The 14,012-nt window shown below is 44.0% G+C and overlaps 1 protein-coding gene across 41 annotated transcripts in view; it reads left to right on the top strand.

Moving 5' to 3' along the window:
- Positions 1-14,012, top strand: part of OBSCN (obscurin, cytoskeletal calmodulin and titin-interacting RhoGEF) — a 239,778-nt gene that overhangs the window by 9,637 nt on the left and 216,129 nt on the right. The gene's annotated exons all lie outside the window — the stretch shown is intronic.

Below are 14,012 nucleotides of genomic sequence, written 5' to 3'. Positions count from 1 at the left end.
TGTGTCTGTGGTGAGTGCACTGCCTCCTAGGCTTGGTTTGTAGGGAGCAGTTCTGGCTGCTCCCATGTTGCACTTGCAAGGCCAAGCTCTCTCACTTCATTTCTTCTGAGAATGCTTGGGAGTAGGGGTAGTTACTCCTGGATTTGGGTAAAGAAACTGCCCACAAAACATATGTATGTATGTATGTGTGTGTGTGTGTATATATATATATATATATTGGAAGAACACAGGTTTATAATATAAAAAATAAGGAGAAAATGAAAAACCCATGTCTTCTTTGTAAAGATGAGGAAATGAGGCAGAGCAGACCTGGAAAGTGTTGGAAGTGTCCTTGGAAGGTTAGATTTGGACCTTGGTAAGTCTGAGCCCCTGGCTTTTTCTCGAAGCCGTTGAGATCTCTTGGCAGATTCTCTAAGTCAGCTCTGCCCCATCCTGGCTTTCAGGAGGGTCTCTGCCTTGTCCCTGATGTGTCCTTACCTCTGAACACAGGCCCTAGGACCATCTGCCCATCAAGGGCACTGAGACTGCTTCCCATCACACCTAGGAGGGCTTGGAGTACCTGGACCACCTGTGCCCATCGAGGGTCCATATGCAGCCACTAATCACAAAGGATTTTCATGGTGGATCTGAGACTGCCAGGGTCTAGAGCACAGCTCTGTCATGACTCCAGGACTTGGAAGACCTCTCCTGGGCAGAATCTCTGACTGTGTATCCCTCCCTGTCCCTGGAGTCCTCAGTGGTGTTTCCAGGGAGCAGCCAGCACTCGGAGGTACAGGCTGAGGTGGGGGCCAGTGCCATGCTGAGCTGTGAGGTGGCCAGGGCCAGATGGAGATGATGTGGTACAAGGATGGGAAGAAGCTGAGCACAAGCTCAAAAGTGTGCCTGGAGGCCAAAGGCTGCCCCTAGAGTCTGGTAGTGCAGCAGGTAGGGAAGAGAGATGCTGAGGAGTACAGCTGTGAGACCAGGGCCAGAAGGTCTCCTTCCACCTGGGCGTCCCAAGTCAGTTGATGAAGCAGACATCTAGCCATTGAATAGCAACAGGCCTGGAGGAACCATTTCAGTGTGGGTGATGGCAGTGCCCGGCAGACTCAGCAGGTCTGTGTCAGTCAGTTATACAGGTAGCCCTAGAATTTAGTGGCCCAGTGGAACAATCCATGGGCAGGAATTCAAGCAGTGTCAGTATGAGAGGCTCATCTCTGCTCCACATGGTGTTGGCCAGGACAGGAGGATCCAGTCTGGCTTCATCTGTGTGTCTGATGTCCCAGGGGGGCTGGCTGGCATGGGGCCTCTCTCTTCTAGTAATGTCTGTCTGGGACCATGCTTTTCTCTCTCTCCTGAGGCCATGCTCTCCTTGTCACATCTCATTCTGAAGGCCTCTTTCTCCATGTGGGTGGCCTGAGCTCCTTCATATAGTGGCGGGGTTCCCGCCAGGGAATAGGAGATGCTGCAAGGTTTGTTAAGGGTGGTTTTCACCAGACCCAGAGTGTCACATTCTGCATGTTCTGTTGCACAAAGCCAGACATAAGGTCAACCTAGTTCCGAGGGATTGGAAAAGAATTGGAAAAGAATTAACTTTGCTGTTAATGAGGGGTCCCCGACTCATTCGGGACAGTTTCTTACAATCTAGTACAGGAACATGGCTCTATCTGTCTAGATCTTTCTTGAGCATGGGATAAAGATCTTTCTAATGCTTATTACCTCATGCTCACAAGATGGCTTCCACAGCTCCAGCCATCACGTTCAAGATGGGAAGAACATGTGAGGATTGTATGTGTGTGTTTTTTTTTTTTTTTTTTTTTTACTTTTCACTACTATGTTGTAAATTATCACAAACTCAGCAGCTTAAATTCATGCCTGTATGTTAGATCATAGTCCTATAAATCAGAATTCTATAGATTGGGATTCTCTTTTCAGGGTCTCAAGAGCTGGAATCCATGTGGTCTTTTCCAAGCTCATCCAGGTTGCTAGCAGAATTCATTTCCTTGTGATTCTGGGCTGTTTTCTGGCTGGCTGGCCCCTAGGGGCTGTTTTTAGGTCCTTTCCCACATGGCATCTCATGTCCACTCACTCTTATGCTTAAAATCTCTTTGGCCAGGAAGAGCCCCCTCCCTTGTAAGGTCTCACCTGATTAGGCCAGTTCCAACCAGGAGGATCTCCTTGAGAGTGAGTGAACTCATAGTCAAATGATCTTGGACCTAACTTCCTTCTGCAGAGCTCCTTCACAGCAGCACCTGGAGTGGTGTTTGGTGGAATAGCTTAGAGGGGACATGCACACTGAGGGGCAGGGATCTTGGAACAGTCCAGCCTAGCACAGGGTGTCACCTGCTCATTCCTCTCCTCAGAGAACAGATACTCTCTGAGGAATCCACAGCAGAGTTTCTCTATGCCTTCCAGTGTTGCCTGGATCCGATAGCCATGCCTAGCTCAGGAGCCTGGGAAAGTGAGTCCCTAACCTTCCAGGTTCAGCAGTGTGACTCTGAGGGTGGTGTGGCTGGCCCGACTCTGCTGAGGGACCTGTCTTGCAGGACTGGCCCATGCCCACACCAGGGTGACTGTGCCTTGATTTTAGACACTGACTTCGAGGCAGGCTGTGGAGGGGTCAGGGTGTGGACAGGGTCAGACCTCACCCTGGCTTCTTAGGAGCCAAGTGACCTTAGGCAAGTTGTCAGTGTATATCCCCGTGAAGTTCATGTCATCCTAGAAACTCAGAATGGGGGCTTATCTGGAAATGGGGTCTATGCAGATGACATCAAAGAAGGCATCACAAGGTGAGATAACCATGGATTAGGATGGGCCTTGAATCCAGTGACAGGTGTCCTTTGAGAGAAAGAAGAGGAATGTGTGCGATACAGAGACAGGGAGAAATGGCCAGTGATAGTGAAGGCGGAGGTTGGGGTGATGCAGTCACAAACCCAGGGACAGCACCAGAAGTTGGAAGCACCTGGGGCCATCTGCCCACGTTGCCTCAGGAGGGAGCTCGGCCTGCCCACACCTTGATCTCAGACTTCTGGTGTCCAGAACTGAAGAGAACACATTCCTGTTGTCTTAAGCCCCCTGTCTGTGGTCATTTGTTCTGGCCATTCTAGGACCTCCCACAGTTGCCTCCCGCCCCCTTTTTCTCATCTTTTCAGTCGGTTCAGTCACTCAGTCGTGTCCGACTCTTTGCGACCCCATGGACTGCAGCACGCCAGGCTTCCCTGTCCATCACCAACTCCTGAAGCTTGCTCAAACTCGTGTCTATCGAGTTGGTGATGCCATCCAACCATCTCATCCTCTGCCATCCTCTTCTCCTGCATTCAATCTTTGCCAGCGTCAGGGTCTCTTCCAGTGAGTCAGTTCTTCGCATCAGGTGGCCAAAGTATCTGCGGTGAGGGGCAGTAATAGAACTCCTGGAGCTGTCCTGAGGGCACCCTCGAGGAGTGCTGAGGGCTGGCTCCCTCCCGCACTGCTGGACTGAGATTCTGGGAGTGCGGTAGGTCAAGGGAGGAGGGTGGAGCTTTCGTGGTGGGCCAGAGGCCCAGGCATCAGGGCCCCGGGTCTGGTACTGGAGGCGAACCCAAGCATGTCAGGCAGGGTGGCACTCCACCAAATGTGCATCAGGGCCTCCAGAAAGTTCTGGACAGTGATGCGGGAACGTCTGGGCATGTACTTGGCCCCTGATCCTGTTGAATGGTGTGTGCTCCTGTGCCTGGGTCCTGATGCTCTTGCCTGCAGTGGGGCCCCAGGGAAGCCACATCAGTACCTTGTGTGGTATCAGTTTTTCACCTGGGCAGAATGAGGCCCACCCAGTTTGAGGGCTGTCCAGGGAATTAGGTTGAGATGGCGCTTGTCAAGGGGTGCACGCGGCACCCAGTCTGCACTAATGCTCCGTCTGTTCTGTCTGTCCCCAAATTATTCCTCTGGGATGCCCTACGCTAAATGTGAGACAAAAGCTGTGTGTCCACAGGCTTGCATGGCTTTGTCACATTTGTCCACTTGAGTGATAAGCTGTGATGCCCTTTTGCATGGGCCATGGGGGTCTTTGTGGCTGTGCAGAGGAAGCAAGAGCCCTGTAGGCCTCCGGAGTTTTATCCCAAGTTGGTGGTCATTGCATAAGACTTCTTTAAATCGACTCCTTGAAAAAGTTAATGTTGCCCATCTAAGCCCTCCTTAGCAATGGCATCTGTGCAGTTTGGATTTGTTGTTCAGCAGCTCAGTTGTGTCTGACTCTTTGTGACCCCCATAGACTGCAGCACGCCAGGCTTTCTTGTCCTTCACCATCTCCCGAAACTTGCTCAAGCTCATGTCCATTGAGTCGGTGATGCCATTGAAACAGTGACAGATTTTATTTTCTTGAGCTCCAAAATCACTGCAGATATTGACTGGGGCCATGAAATTAAAAGACACTTGCTCCTTGAAGAAAAGCAATGACCAACCTAGATAGCATATTAAAAAGCAGAGACATTACTTTGCCAACAAAGGTCCGTCTAGTAAAGCTATGGTTTATCCAATAGTCATGTATGGATGTGAGAGTTGGACTATAAAGAAAGCTGAGTGCCAAAGAATTGATGCTTTTGAACTGTGGTATTGGAGAAGACTCTTGAGAGTCCCTTGGACTTCAAGGAGATCCAACCAGTCAAATCTAAAGAAAATCAGTCCTGAATATTCATTAGAAGGACTGATGCTGAAACTCCAATACTTTGGCCACCTGATGTAAAGAACTGACTCATTTGAAAAGACCCTGATGCTGGGAAAGATTGAAGGCAGGAGGAGAAGGGGATGACAGAGGATGAGATGACAGGGGATGACAGATGGTTGGATGGCATCACTAACTCACTGGACATGAGTTTGAGCAGTCTCCGGGAGTTAGTGATGAACAGGGAAGCCTGGAGTGCTGCAGTCCATAGGGTTGCAAAGAGTTAGACATGGCTGAGCGACCAAACTGAACTGAGGTTTGTCATAGCTTTCCTTCCAAAGAGCAAGTATCTTTTAATTTCATGGCTGCAGTCAACATCTGCAATGATTTTGGAGCCCAAGAAAATAAAATCTGTCACTGTTTCTACTTCTTCTGCTTCTATTTGCCATGAAGTGATGGGACTGGATGCCATGATCTTATTTGTTTTTGATGTTGTTTTTTTTCTTTTTTTTTTTTTTAATTGAAGGAAAATTGCTTTACAGAATTTTGTTGTTTTCTATCAAACCTCAACATGAATCAGCCATAGGTATACATGTGTCCCCTCCCTCTTGAACCTCCCTCCCATCTCCCTCCCCATCCCACCCCTCTAGGTTGATACAGAGCCCCTGTTTGAGTTTCCTGAGCCATATAGCAAATTCCCATTGGCTATCTATTTTACATATGGTAATGTAAGTTTCCATGTTACTCTTTCCATACATCTCACCCTTTCCTCATTCTCTCCCCGTGTCCATCTATCTATTTTCTATGTCTGTCCTGTAAATAAGTTCTTCAGTACCATTTTTCTAGGTTCCGTATATATGTGTTAGAATATGATATTTATCTTTCTCTTTCTGACTTACTTCACTCTGTATAATAGGTTCTAGGTTCACCCACCTCATTAGAACTGAGTCAAATATGTTCCTTTTTATGGCTGAGTAATATTCCTCTTGAGAGTCCCATGGACTGCAAAGAGATCCAACCAGTCCATTCTAAAGGAGATCAGTCCTGGGTGTTCTTTGGAAGGAATGATGCTAAAGCTGAAACTCCAGTACTTTGGCCACCTCATGCAAAGAGTTGACTCATTGGAAAAGACCCTGATGCTGGGAGGGATTGGGGGCAGGAGGAGAAGGGCACGACAGAGGATGAGATGGCTGGATGGCATCACCGACTCGATGGACGTGAGTTTGGGTGAACTCCGGGAGTTGGTGATGGACAGGGAGACCTAGCGTGCTGCAATTCATGGGGTCGCAGAGAGTCAGACACGACTGAGCGACTGAACTGAACTGAATATTCCATTGTGTATATGTACCACAACTTCTTTATCCATTCATCTGTTGATGGACATCTAGGTTGCTTCCATGTTCTACTATTGTAAACAGTGCTGCAATGAACAATGGGATACATGTGTCTCTTTCAATTTTGATTTCCTCATGGTATATGCCTAGGAGTGGGATGACTGGGTCATATGGTGGTTTTATTCCTAGTTTTTTAAGGGATCTCCATACCATTTTCCATGGTATCAATTTACATTCCCACCAACAGTGCAAGAGGGCTCCCTTTTCTCCACACCCTCGCCAGCATTTATTGTTTGTAGAGTTTTTGATGATGACCATTCTGACTGGTGTGAGGTGATATCTCATTGTGGTTTTGACTAGCATTTCTCTAATAATGAGCGATGTTGAGCATCTTTTCATGTGTTTGTTGGCCATCTGTATGTCTTCTTTGGAGGAACGTCTGTTTAGGTCTTTTTCCCACTTTTTGATTGGGTTGTTTGTTTTTCTGGCATTGAGTTGTATGAGTTGCTTGTATATTTTGGAAATTAATCCTTTGTCGGTTGTTTCATTTGCTATTTTTTCCCATTCTGAGGATTGTCTTTTCACCTTGCTTATAGTTTCCTTTGCTGTGCAAAAGCTGTTAAGTTTAATCAGGTCCCACTTGTTTACTTTTATTTTCATTTCCATTACTCTAGGAGGTGGGTCATAGAGGATCTTTCTTTGATTTATGTCATATAATATTCTGCCTGTGTTTTCCTCCAAGAGTTTTATAATTTCTGGTCTTACATTTAGGTCTTTAATCCATTTTGAGTTTATCTTTATGTATGGTGTTAGGAAGTGTTCTAATTTCATTCTTTTACATCTAGCTGTCCAGTTTTCCCATCACCCTTTAGAGAAGAGGCTGTCTTTGCCCCGCTGTATATTCTTGCCTCCTTTGTCAAAAATAAGGTACCCATAGGTGCATGGGTTTATTAACATTGGGTTTTAAGTCAGCTTTTTCACTCTCCTCTTTTACTTTCATCAAGAGGCTCTTTAGTTCCTCTTCACTTACTGTGGTATCATCTGCATATCTGAGGTTGTTGATGTTTCTCTCAGCAATCTCTATTCCAGCTTGTGATTCATCCAGCCTGGCATTTCCCCTATGTACTCTGCATAGAAGTTAAATAAACAGGGTGACAGTATACAGCCTTGACATACTCCTTTCCCAATTTTGAACCAGTCCATTTTTCCATGTCCAGTTCTAACTGTTGCTTCTTGACCTGAATACAGGTTTCTCAGGAGGCAGGTCAGGTGGTCTGGTATTCCCATCTCTTTAAGAATTTTCCAGTTGTTGTGATCTACACAGTCAAAGGTTTCAGCACAATGAAGCAGAAGTAGATTTTTTTCTGAAATCCCCTTGGTTTCTCTGAGCCAATGAATTTTGGCAGTTTGATCTCTGGTTCCTCTGTCTTTTCTATATCCAGTGTGTACATCTGGAAGTCCTGTTCACATACTGCTAAAGCCTAGCTTGGAGGATTTTGAGTATAACCTTTCTAGCATGTGAAATGACTGCAGTTGTGTGGTAGTTTGAGCATTCTTTGGCATTGCCTTTCTTAGGGATTGGACTGAAAACTGACCTTTTCCAGTCCTGTGCCTACTGATTAGTTTTCCAATTTGCTGACATATTGAGTGCAGCACTTTCACAGCATCATCTTTTAGGATTTCAAATAGTTCAGCTGGAATTCCATCACCTTCATTAGCTTTGGTTATAGTGATGCTTCGTAAAGCCCCCTTGACTTCACATTCCAGGATGTCTGACTCTAGGCGAGTGATCACATCATCGGTTACCCAGGTCATTAAGACCTTTTTAATATAGTTCTTCTTGTGTTACTGCCACGTCTTGTTAATCTCGTCTGCTTCTGTTAAGTCCTTACCATTTTTGTTCTTTATCATGCCCATCCTTGCATGGAATGTTCCCTTGATATCTCCAGTTTTCAAGAAGAGATCTCTAATTTTTTACATTCTGTTGGTTTCCTCTGTTTCTTTGCATTGTTTGTTTGAGAAGTCCTTATCTCTCCTTGCTTTTCTCTCGAACTCTGCAATCAATGGATGTATCTTTTCCTTTCTACCTTGCCTTTCACGTCTCTTCTTTTCTAATAGCTTAAACAACCACTTTGCCTTCTAGCATTTCTTTTTCTTGGGGATGGTTTTGGTCACTGCCTCCTCTACAGTGTTAAGAACTTCTGTCCACAGTTCTTCAGGCACTCTGTCTACGAGATTTAATCCCTTGAATCTGTCACCTCCACTGTATAATCATAAGGGATTTGATTTAGGTCATACCTGAATGGCCTAGTGGTTTTCCTTACTTTCTTCTCCTGAATTTTGTAATAATGTACACAATGTCAAAATGTCAGTCTGAAAATCTCTACCCCTATCCTTTCTAAGGATGGAAGTCAACCAAGTATTTCCACTAAAGTTGCAGTTGCACAGGAACAAGGCATGTTTAAAAGTCACACTGGCAGAGTGATTCAGATGAGAAGGGCCCCAGGGTTGGGTGGATGAATGGAAACATGGAGTGTACTCCGGGAGCCAGCTCAACTCCGCTGCTTTTTCTTCTTGTGGGGAGTCTTTGCGTTCCAGTAGAAGAATAGCTGAACAGCGATGAGGCCGTTACAGAGAGAAGAGACTACAAAGGTTCCAGACACGAAGGGGTTTCCAGTTTCCTGAATGGAGGTGAAGATTGGGGCCAGGGAATCCCTACAGAGCAGAAAGACTATGATGGCTGAGAGCTGTGCCCGTGTGGTACTTCGTGGCTGCCTGGAGCAGCCCTCTCACCTCCACAGCAGGCATGTTGGAGGTCTGGAGCAGCGGGGTGACAGCCTGGGGTGTAGGCGGTGCAAGCAGCAGCAGCAGGGCCAGGGTGTGGCTCACTAGGAGAGCAGCACCTCTCACGTCTGCACTCCGTAGCGCAGGACCAGGACCAGGGCCAGGTGGTTGTCTGGAGCGTCAGGAACAGGGCTTCCCCTGAAGAATCTTCCCTGGTGGCTCAGTTGGTGAAGAATCTACCTGCAATGCAGGAGACGTGGGTTCGATCCCTGGGTTGGGAAGACCCCCTGGAGGAGGGCATGGCAGCCGACTCCAGTATTTTTGCCTGGAGAATGTCATGGACAGAGGAGCCTGGCGGGCTGCAGTCCGTGGGCTCACAAAGAGTCAAACACAGCTGAGCAGCTAAGCACAGACCGTGGTCCCAGTCAGTGCCGCTGGCTCTAGCATTGCTGACCGAAGACTCACCTCTTTGACTCTCTGCCCCCAAGATTTTAAACACTTGGAGCAGCTTTACCAGAAGTAGGCCAGCCACAGTGCCCAGCCCCGGGGCTTTGCTCAGGAGAATTCTGAGGCAGGCAACTTCCTTAATGTACAATGGGCCTCACCTGGAGACCACGTTTTTTGGACACGCCCTTCCTGCTGCTCGTATTTTTAAGCATGCTGAAGCTGTACACCTGCTGAGTCCCATCTCTCTTGCCTTTGTTTATGCTTTGGCAGCAGAGTTTATCCTCCCACCCTTGCGCTCCTCCTCCTTGACACATCTTGTTTTTTCTGGACTCTTAATGTTACTCTGTTGATGTATATGTCTACTACAGTCCAGATCATTGGAACTTTGTGGTGAGTTTTGAAATTGGGACATGTGAATCCTTTAAACTTTTTTTTTCCCCAGACAACATTGATTTGGCTATTTGAGGTCTCTTGCATTTGCACATAAATTTTAGGATCATCTTTTTTAAATTTTGCAAAAACAGCAGGTGGTATTTTGATTGGGATTGCATCCGATGTATAGATCATTTTGGGGAATATTGACATCTTAACAGCATTAGTCTCCTAGTCTACAATATGAAATGACTTTCTATTTATTTTGGTGTTTAAACTTCCTTTCGATTATGGTACAGTTTTTAGTGTGCAGGAATTGTGCTTATTGTGTTAAGTTTGTTGCTAAATATTTTATTCTTTTTTATGTTACTGTGAATGGAATTATTTTCTTAATTTCCTTTTGAATTACTCATTCCTAATACATAGAAATAGACTTGATCAAGAAGTAGAGTTGATCCAGTACGTGCTTGAGCAATAGCAGTTGGTCTGCTGTCCTGCAGCCTTTCTGAATATTTACTGTTAGTTCTTTTGCGAATGCCGTAGGATTTTCCATGTGCAAATCATGTCCCCTGCAGATAGTTTTACTTCGTTTCCAGTCTGGATGCCTCTCATTTTGCTTTCGAATCCTGATTAAATCTCTTTGCTTGTTATAGGTCCATTCAGAGTTTTTCTATTTATTCTTGTGTTGGTTTTGATAGTTTATGTGTTTCTGGGAATTTCCCCATTTCATCGAGGTTATCTAGTTGGTATGCAGTAGTTTGTAGTATTCTGTTATAATCCTTCTAATTTTTACAAAGTCTCGATTGATGTCCCCTGTTTTTCCCCTGATTTTAATAATTTCAGTCTTCTGTGTTTTTCTTGATCAGCCTAGCTAATGTTTTGTCAGTTTTGTTGATCTTTTCCGAAAACCACCTTTTGGTTTCCTCAGTTCTTTCGGTCGCTTTTGTATTCTCTATTTCGTTTATTTGTGCTCTAATCTTTATTTTTTTCATTCTTCTGAGCTTGGGTTTAATGCAGTCTTCTTTTTCTTGTTTCTTAAGGCATGAAGTTAGGTTATTGATTTGTAGTTTTTTTTTTTTAACATAGGCCTATAATTTATAGCTCTGGATGGCAGGAAACTCTGAACCCTGCTTTCACTGCATCTCGTATGCTGTGCTTTCATTTTCATTGATCGCCAAATATTTTCTAATTTTCCTTGTAATTCTCTCTTGAGCGTATTGTTTAACTTTGACGTGTGACTGTGAATTTTCTAGTTTTCCTTCAATTACTGATTTTTAGTTTCATTCCATCATAGTCAGAAAGACTTGCTACGCTTCCAGTCTTTTAAGATTTATTGAGACTTGTTTCATGGCTTAACATATATTAGAGAGTGTTCCATATACACTTGAGCAGAATGTGTCTTTCATTGTCGTTGGGTGGCGTGTCTGCTGTAATTCAGTTAGGTCTAGTTTCTTGGGTTGTGTTATTCATGTCGTATTTCTTGATCGACCTGTTGTTCTGTCCATTATTCAGAGTAGGTTACTGAAGTCTTCAGCTGTTCTTGGAGAACTGTTTATGTCTTTAATCCTCTAGTTTCCACTTCATATGTTTTGGAGCTCTCCTGCTGTGCCGCGGTTAGTTGTGCTTATGTTTATAGCTGTGTTACTTCTTAATTAAGACTCTTTTAATCAACATGTATCATCATTCATCTATGTGCTGTGCTGTGATTAGTTGCTCAGTCTTGTCAAACTCTTTGTGACCCCATGCACTGTAGCCCGCCAGGCTCCTCTGTCCACGGGATTCTCCAGGCAAGAATACCGGGGATCATCCCACCCCAGAGACTGAACACAGGTCTCCCTCTTTGCAGGCGGATTCTGTACCTTCGGAGCTACCAGGGAAGCCCAGTCTAAAATTATATATATTATAATGTCTTGTAATGTATTTTCTTTTTTTTTTTGACAAGTATAGCCACCTCAGGTCTCTATTGACTGCTGTTTGCATGGAGTATCTTTTCACTTTCAACCTATTTGTTTGTATGTCTGGACCTAAAGTGAATCTCTCATAGACAGCACTTAAATTAATTTTGTGTTGTTAATTCTTAAAAAGAAGGGCTTACTTTTGCTATTTTGTTCTCTGTTTCTTGTCTGTCATATCTTTTTGCTGTTGCTTTCTGCATTACTGTTATTAATGATTAATTGATTTTTTTCTTGTGTGCCATTTTGTTCCTTTTTCATTTCTTTATGTATATATACATTCATTTTTTCTTAAGTGATTACCCTGGGGATTTTTCATTAGCATACAGCTTTATAATAATCAAGTTTGAAATGATATGATTTTAGTTTCAATAAAAACTCTGCATATTCACCGCTTGTGCCCCAAGCTGAATGTTCTTATTGTCACAACTTATGTCTTTATACGTAGTGTATCCATGAACTTTGTAGTTTTATAATTTTTGTTTATACCTTTTTTAAAGTCATATAAGCAACAAGATGAATTACAGAATAAAAATGCTGCTGGCTTTTATAGTTACTTGTGTAGCTATGTTTACTGTCGTTCTTTGATTTTCATATGATTTCAAGTTACTGTCTTGTATCTTCCTTTTGAGCTGAAAGATTACTTTAGAATTTTTTGTAGGATGTGGGCCGGCAAAGAGAGCCTTAGGTTTTGTTTATCTGGGACTGTATTAAGTTCTCTTTCACTTTTGAAGGACAGCTTTGGCAAATCTAAAACCATTGGTTGATGGTTTTTTAACAGTTTAAACACATCATCCCACAGCCTTCTAGCCTCTGTGGTTTCCGAGGAGAAATCAGCTATGTGTCTTATTGAGGAGCTCTTGTGTGTGACAGGTCACTTCTTGCTGTTTTCAAGAGTCTCTCTTTTCTGACCTTTGGCAATTTGACATACTTTGTTTCGATGTGAATCTCTTTTAGTTTATCTTCATGGAGTTTGTTGAGCTTCTTAGGTGTATAGATTCATGTCTTTTATCAGTTTTGGAAATTTTTGACCAGTTCTTCAAATGACCTCTTTGCCCCTTTCTCTCCCCTCCTGTGGACTCCCATTACACATGTATTGGTACAACCTGTGTTGTCCCACAGCTGTCTGAGGCTCTGTCCGTTTTCTTCATTGTTTTTTCTTTCTGATCCTCAGACTGGCCAATTTCAAGAGACCTGTCTTTAACTTGAACGATTCTTTCTTTTGCCTGCTTAAATTGGCTGTTGAATACCTCATTAGTGAACTTTTCATTTCAATTATTATACTTTTTAAATTTAGGATTTCTATTTTAAAATATATCTTTTAATGGACATTATTTATTTGCTGGGACATTGTCCTCATGTATTCCTTTATTTCATTGTAAATTGTTTCCTTTAATTTTTTAAAAGCATTCTTAAAATAGCTGATGTACAGACTTTTTCTAATAAGTCCAATATCTGGATTTCCTCAAGCACAGATTCTGTTGACTGTTTCTTTGCCTGTGTGTGGGCCATGCTTTCTTATTTCTTAGCATGGCATGTAATTCTTGGTTGATAACTGGAATATTACATGATAATCTGTGGAAACTCTGGAGTTCAGATTCTCCCATCCTCCCTGGTGTTTCTTGGTGTTGCTGTTTGCTTTTGCTGCTGTTGTTTGGACGTTCAGTGACTTTCCTGAATGAATTCTGCAAAGTCTGTGTGTGTGTGTGTGTGTGTGTGTGTGTGTGTGTGTGTATAAGATACTGAAGTCTCTCTTCAGTTAGCTTATTGGTCGGCTAATGATTTCATAGTGATTTCCTTCGATGTCTGTAACCTGTAAGTCTCCCAGTTTTTGCCAGGGGACTTTGCGTGGGCATTGTTAAATGCATATAACTCAAAGCCATATCCACCTTTGCCTTTACTTCGGGCTTTCATGAGGCAGATGTGTGAGTTTAGGACCTTCTCAGGTGTCTCCTGAGTATCATGGATGTATGGCCTTCTAGATGCCCAGGAAGAGGTCAGAGCTTTCCAGAGCCATCTACTAACATCTCATAATCCAGCTTTTCCTTTTAAGCCCATCGGTTAGCCTGTGGTCTGCCAGTTGGTATCCACAAACCCAGACAGCCATGTGCAGTAAGTGCCTCTGATTATTTCTTAACAAATACCCCTGGGGAAAAGCTGTTTTTACTTGGTGAGCTTCTGTTCAGACTTGGATAATGAATAAATAAAGACAGGCTTGTGAGTGGGGTTTTGCAAGGAACCACTAGTCAGTTTAGTGAAGTGAAGTTGCTCAGTCGTGTCTGACTCCTTGCGACCCCGTGGACTATAGCCTACCAGGCTCCTCTGTCCATGGAATTTTCCAGGCAAGAGTACTGGAGTGGATTGCCATTTCCTTCTCCAGGGGATCTTCCCAACCCAGGGATTGAACCCGGGTTTCCTGCATTGTAGACAGACGCTTTACCATCTGAGCCACCAGGGAAGTCTACTAGTCAGCTTAAATAATGACTATTCCCTGGGAACGGAACTTTG

This window comes from Bos grunniens, chromosome 7 (genome assembly GCF_055505025.1).
Source record: "Bos grunniens cultivar Pamir isolate PY7600 chromosome 7, Bosgru_T2T1.0, whole genome shotgun sequence".
Classification (NCBI taxonomy): domain Eukaryota; kingdom Metazoa; phylum Chordata; class Mammalia; order Artiodactyla; family Bovidae; genus Bos; species Bos grunniens.
Note: the sequence above shows the minus strand (reverse complement) of the source record. Positions and strands in the feature narration are given on the sequence as shown.